The following is a 7223-nucleotide window of genomic DNA, read 5'->3' as shown; positions in this document are numbered from 1 at the left end:
TATGTGCTTTGAAGTGTTCTAATGATCACATCAATCAATCTGGATCTTACTGGCACGTCATGCCACAGTCATTAGGCCTGCTCAGGCATGTGCAGTTCATCACGTCCGTCATACTACAGTTTCATGGAAGTCAGAACATGGCTGGTTGCAGGCCAGTCCGTCTTCCTCCATTTAGAACAGTCTCTGCACTTGTGTAGTGTTCCACTTGCATCCCCAAGAACAGGTCTAAATCCTCCATGTGTGCATGTAGTGAGCACGTTCTCCCATCTATTAGTTCTGTGTCCGTTGTGCTCTACATGTGTTCTCTTGTACTGTTGTATTGTATGTGCTTAGTGTTCTAAATGAGTTGCGATTTCAGGGTCTATACTTTTGTGTGTTATTTTACAATACGAGCAGAAACACTGAACGGACTGACAAGCAAAAAAAACAAAAAAGAGAGATGATTTTAGGCAAAGAGAGAGCCGGTCACAGCTGAACCTCTCTAAAATTGGAATGTTGATTTACAGTTGTCCTATAGCTAACCTTGCAATGTCCTACTCAGTGTATGAGGTACAAAAAAAAAAGAATTCCATACATTCCAGTTCTGCATCAATCACCAACATCAGACATGTCGAGAGTGGAGACGGATGTGGTGCTCAATTTTTAGGCAGCCTTCATGGAAACACAACCCATCTGTTTGGATGTGAGTTACGCTCAGAGCGGTACATGTGAGAGTATATATGACATTTAGTCTTTTTTTTTCCAGTCACAAACTTCTAGTCATCAACCACCCGACCATCTGTCCATCGACCCCAAGGACTTGCTTTTGGGTTTTTTTTTATTTTATGCCGGGGGTCTTTTTTTCTCGTCAGCTTTCCTGCCCTTCTCCAGAACTGCTGAGTAGGGGAGATGTTATCCTCTCGTCCCTGAGAGGGATCTGAAAGTGGAACCAGAGGGATCTTATTGCGTTGGGGTGAGGCAGGCTGGCAACAGAGTCCAGCAGAGTCCATTTTTCAGCGTGGAAAAGGCTTCACTCTTCCAATACTTCGATTGTGAGGGTGCTGCCCCAAATGCTCTACTCGATTTTTGAAAAAAGAAGGCTGCACCTTACATATAGTGTTTTTTTTAATAGCACAATAACAAAATGTGCAATAGAGAATCACAAGCGCAAGGCGCGGCCTCTTTCTTGAAAAATTGAGGCTGGCCGCAGCCCATGTTGGTTTTAGGAGGCAATAGAACAACACAATGGACAACACTGGCAGAGAATAGCACCTAATGCCAGAAGACGGCAGGGACGCCGATTCCTGTTATTATATATATATATATCTGAGGATCAATCGGACAGGCAGATTAGACAGGAAAGACAAGACACGCTGGCAGGCAGACAGACAGACACATACATCTGCAAGGAAGACACAGGAAGACAGGCAGGCACATAGACACAGACAGATAGGCAGGCAGAGTGACCCAGAAAGAGAGACAGGCTGAGAGACCGACAGATGGAGACATCATTCCACAAAGACTACCAGTGACACTGAGATAAGGATTTTCTTTTCGATAACGATACCACTTCTGGCTGTCCGTTTATTTGTTTGATAGGTATTTGGTCATTTGTAAAGCTTTTCTGAGTTCTTGTTCTGACTGATGGGGCCCCTGCTGTGCAGGGTGAGAATGATGTGAAGCTTTCAGGAATTAAGTAGAAGACAGAAAGACAGGTCAATATGGGCAGGCAGCCGGTGCGGTGTGTGTCTGTGTGTGTCTGTGTGTCTGTGTGTGTCTGTGTGTGTCTGTGTGTGTCTGTGTGTGTCTGTGTGTCTGTGTGTGTCTGTGTGTGTCTGTGTGTGTGTGTGAGTGTGAGTGTGATGAGTCAGACCGGTGGATACGAATTCTCAAGTGCTGAGGGAGTCTGAACCTTTTCACTCACAAGGCGACGGAAACACTTTCTCATTAGTTGCCCACACACACCAACGGAACAGACTAACAGCCTTTAGCCAGCTCCTTAAACACCCAATCCATGCAGTACAAAGCAATAAGACACCCACATACTTTCACAACCAGTTCTCCATTCAAAAACAGTCTGGCAGAGTCAAACACGCATGCACCCGCACGCACACGCACGCACTCACACAAACACACACGCATGCACGCACGCAACTTCCCCCAGCAACTTATCTAAAGTCCCACAGCTACCAAATGCCGCAAGGTCAGTGTGGTTGCTAAGCAACCCTCCCCAGTCAGCAGGACTGACTATATGATACGGTTCTGCCTGCGTCAAGCACCGCGTCCCCTGTCGCCACTGACCCAGGGTCAGCTCAGCCCTCCACACGCCCTCTCCAGACACACAAAGATCATAACACCTAACCTACCTAAGTACCTGCACTGGGGACAGAGCTGGCTGACTTTTTGGCTTCTTTAAGTCGTAAGAAGAGAGTTAAAAACATATCAGGGAAGAAGTTTTGCCTCCTCTAGTTTTGGTCCATAATAATGATTGCTAGCACTCAGTGTGTATTGTGTGTATTGTGTGTATGGCACTGCAGCCATGGATGGAGGTGTAGCAGACCACGTTCCTCCTACTATCATGGGATTCAAACCTGCAACCATCAGATTACAACACCAACCTGGCAACCGTCCGATCTCAACACCAATTCACTAACCATTAGGAAGTGCTCAGAGGTCAGATCAATGGGTGTCTGTCTATCACTGCATTACTGCACAGAGCTACAAACAGTTGGCACACATATTCTGATGGCATACCATACCTATGCGTGGTGTTCCCCTTTTCATTGGTGGTGGAGCTAAAAACATTAAGGTTGGCCAAACTGATAAAAATGTGAAGCTTTGACACTCCGCGTTGCCAGATTTGCCCTTCATGTGCTGTGTGAGTTCAGCAGGCTTGGGGCTCTGTCAGACAGCAGTGCTGATATGCATGCAGGTGCCCAGGGGGTCAGTGAGATGGGGGCATAAAGGGACTAGTAATTGACCAGCGTCTCTTAAAGCAACGACACACGGTGTAGGTTGCCTGGCAACAGTATGATGTGTTCTGTCTGTGTTCTGATTGGACGATCTTGAGAAGCTATGCGAGTCAGCTAGCAGCACTCGTCTCAAAGGGCATCTTCAGCATATGGCTTTAGAGCCCAGTCAAGTCGAAATCAAGTCTTAGTAAGTCACATTGTGGGCCCTGCCGTGGCCTAATGGTAGGGCACTGGGTTACTACGCTGGCGACCCGAGTTTGATTCCAGTCAAGTTCATTTATAGATCCTTCCCTGTCTCTCTCTTCCACCCATTTCATGTCTTTCCTCCACTATCCTGTCAAAAATAAGAGAAAGCCCTAAAAATATTTAAAAAGATACATTGTGAATTTTGAATACAAAAGCTGCTACAAGGAAATAATTATTATGGGTCTAAATTATGGTTCCACACCAATCTACACCACAATCAATCAATTAAAATTACGGTTATACCTGAACTGTGGTGCATGCTGTTGTATATACATCCATAAATAAAAAAAACTTGGTCATCAACATCAATTCAATTAAAAATGCTTATATTTTGGGTCCCAGTTTGGTTCTGTAAAATATGCTGCTAACCTTAGAAAGTCAACCTTCATGAAGCTGACGAATAATACTGCGACATCTGTGGGGATAAAAGATTCAGATTCATATTTCCACACCGTCAACCAAACCCGGACAGCCGTCAAAAGCAAGCAACTATTTGGAGTGGTGTGTGTGCATGCACGCACAAGCATGTAGCACACGTGAACGAGCGAGAGCGTGTGTGTGTGTGTGTGTGTGTGTGTGTGGCGCCCACATACATAATTAAGTCCCAGTGCAGGTGCTGTCTGTAGACCCCTATTCCAGTCCGCTACCCAGATACTGTAGAGCAGGGGTGTCAAACTCAAATTCAAATCGGGCCAAAAACAAAATCGGCAATGAAGTCGTGGGCCGAATTCAATATTTAAAATACGCTGAAATTGTGAATACAGTAGACGTAAAGCTAGGCAAATAACACCTTCCCATCATATGTACTCAAACTATACTGCAATGTGCTAGTAAGGGCCTACACACTAATCTGGACCGACTCATAATTCCTGTGATGCACACAATTTTGCCTTGAAGTCATATTTTCCATATATTAATGGTGTATGTGGGCCAACTGTAATACAGTACACATTTGAAATGATCTCGCGGGCCAAATAAAATGGCTCCGCGGGCCAAATTTGGCCCCCGGGCCTGAGTTTGACATCCCTGCTGTAGAGCTACTAAGCATTGGAGGGAACAGCAGACCCATCTCAGCATGGACCACTTCCATGTGGACAATAGATACCTTCGATTCAATGCACTTTCAAGGCAGGACAAGTAGGCGTAGACATAAAACACTCCCCTGTTTTCTATGACAACCGCTAGTCTTTTTTCCCCTCAGCCGCATGCAAGCACACACTTCACATCATCATCACATAACATCACAACACAGTGCTGTGAGTGATTTCATTTGCACACACAGATGCACACCAGTCCAGACATACTACATCCAAACATCTACATCCCAGCTCTCCACACCGCCTGCCTGCTCCTTTTCTCCTTTACGAACACAGACATGTACCCTCAGCATTTTCCTTACACATACATTTACATTCCAACACGACAACAAGCTGCCTCTTCTTTCTCACACTCAACAAGAATCACACTTAACCCTTCTTATCTGTGCCCATGTCTCTGTTAAATGCATGCACATACACGCACAGGTTCACACACACGTGCATGTGCACGCACGCACGCATGCACGCTAACACACACACACACGGAAACCATTGACACACACGCATGCACCCAGCAATGTGATGTTAATCCACAGTGTTTACTGTAGCTTTGTGGTGAGAAACTTCATATCATTTCAGACCGCTTCACACTCCCTCATCTAGCAGTCGACTTTGTGGTGTCACCGTGTGGGTTATATTGAGTGGCACACTCAGTACTAGAACATGCGAGTGTGTGTGATTGACAGAAGGAACATGTTTGGGTGTGTGTGAGAACATGTAATAACCCACACACACACACACACACAGACGTTATGAGACTTGTCAGTCTTACTGCTCCTGCAGGTGTGTGTGTGTGTGTGTGTGTGTGTGTGTGTGTGTGTGTGTGTGTGTGTGTGTGTGTGTGTGTGTGTGTGTGTGTGTGTGTGTGTGTGTGTTCAATAACTGCTGCTGTGAGTGAGTCATGGATGGTAGCGTTCTGTTGAGTTCTGCTGAAGTGTCAATGAAGCATGGCAGAAAAAAACACGAAAGAAGAAAAAAGAGTGAAGGGTGAAAGAAAGAGAGTGAAACCAACACACACACACACACACACACACACACACACACACACACACACACACACACACACACACACACACACACACACACACACACACACACACACACACACACACACACACACACACACACACACACGAGTAAGAGCAAAAGGAATGTCAGTGTGAGCATCAGGAATGCTGGTGGGAGTGCGGAATGCCAGTGGAATTGTATTCCGGAATGCCTGTCAGCAGCGGAATAGAGCGTAGGTGCTTGGAATTCTTCATCAATCATTCTCCTGAGCGTCCATTGGGAACACACGATGGGGGAGCTCTTCATTACAGCAAAGGGGCAAAAGTAAAAAGGAGCTCAACGTAAAGGTCAAAAGGTCAACACACTGTACAAAAGGGCAAAGTTCACATGGTGAGATATAACCTGTCATGCTTCATGATGTCATTAGGTTTCATACGGTTGTATCCCTGTGAAGGATCTCATTCATCCAGGTCAAACTCGCCGAAACGTTTTAGACTAAAGCAAATAGACTTTTTCTTGGACCTTTAAGATAATTCCGTAGTTTCATAGTATTGCTTATAATCCATACTTGTCCACATTTTCTCCCTGTACCCCTTCCCTCGTTCTCTGGAATTTTCTTTTCTTTTTTTAAAGTGCATGAACTATCCCGTATTCTACCTGAGGATGGAGGGAGGAGGAGGAGAGTGAGCGAGTGCACTAAAGTGGACGCTACCAAGAGGGATCTTCAGGGGGAGTCAGTGAGAGGTCAGGAGGTCGAAGGTGAAAGGTCATAGAAAGGGGGGTAGAGAAGGGTGGGGAGAGGAGAGGAGGATTACACAGTGCACCCCTCTCATCCCATTACTACACTCATACACATCATTTCCAGATATAGTGTCAGACAGGGGCCTGAGGACACAACCAGGAGCCCATTTCTCGAAAGCATTGTTGCTAACAGGTTTCTCAAAAGTATCGTTGCTCACCAGTTAGCAATATCGTAGCTAACCAATTAGCATTGCAGCCAAGTAAATTGTTATCTTACTTAGCAACAATGTTGTTGAGAAGCACACCCCAGCATCGCCATTGCTAATCACTTAACAACTTAGTAGGTTACCAATGGGAAATTGCATTGCAACCAAGTAAGTCGCTAATCCAGTAAGCAACAAGGCTGTAGAGAAACACACTCCAGCATAGCTCTGAGCATCTCGGCCAGTTCTGGGCTGGCTCTGGCCAACGCTCATTCGCCATAGCTCAGATTGAACCAAAGATCCTTAAACGGTGCAAGACCGCTCATTTCCGTCATAGCACAGGCAGCAGACTGAGCCCAGAGGAGCTTCTTTACACTAGGAACACCTCAAACTGCTATCCAGTAAGTATGCTCTCAACACTAGCCAGCATTAGCATCATCTAAGGATAAATTGACTGAAAGTGCTCAGAAAACTAGCTAGTGCTAGCATGAGCTCAGGATACAGCAAAGATGGAAGATTTCCCACTTGGCGCCCATAGATGCTAACTCACAGTTTAGTGCTCCTCTTTTTATCATCTTTGGATACGCCCAATGAAGGTGCTGAAAACCAACTAGCGTGACTGCCCGTTCAGGTTGAACTGAATGGATGTGCACAAGGCTAATCGCCGTTAGCAACAGCTTGTGGTTAACCCAGTGAGTGTGCGCCAGACTAGCTGGTGTTAGCACAAGCTAAATGAACCCTGTGTGTATGTGCTCAAGACTAGCCGAGAGAAGAAAGAGAGGGATTCGATGAACCAAATAGTAGCACCACAGAGTGCTCCGTCATGAAACAGTGCCTAAGTACCTTATCGATTACCAACTTCACATCTTTGTGCTTAAACGTGAACGTGATGCCGCCCCTGGTCAAGGCTTTACAACGCGTGAGCAGCACTTCTTGTTCTTCCTACAGGTCAAAGGTCAAATGTACTGGTGCGTGAG

General features: G+C 45.8%; 1 protein-coding gene across 1 annotated transcript in view; it reads right to left on the bottom strand.

Annotated features, from left to right (window-relative positions):
* Window positions 1-5378: 5378 nt before the first annotated feature.
* Window positions 5379-7223, bottom strand: part of wwc1 (WW and C2 domain containing 1) — a 77336-nt gene continuing 75491 nt past the window's right edge. Inside the window, exon 23 of the mRNA XM_063203134.1 lies at window positions 5379-7223. This exon is cut by the window's right edge and continues 558 nt beyond it. The gene's annotated coding sequence lies outside the window, so the exon portion shown is untranslated.

Source organism: Engraulis encrasicolus, chromosome 7, assembly GCF_034702125.1.
Source record: "Engraulis encrasicolus isolate BLACKSEA-1 chromosome 7, IST_EnEncr_1.0, whole genome shotgun sequence".
Taxonomy (NCBI): domain Eukaryota; kingdom Metazoa; phylum Chordata; class Actinopteri; order Clupeiformes; family Engraulidae; genus Engraulis; species Engraulis encrasicolus.
This window is presented reverse-complemented; position numbering and strand designations above follow the sequence as displayed.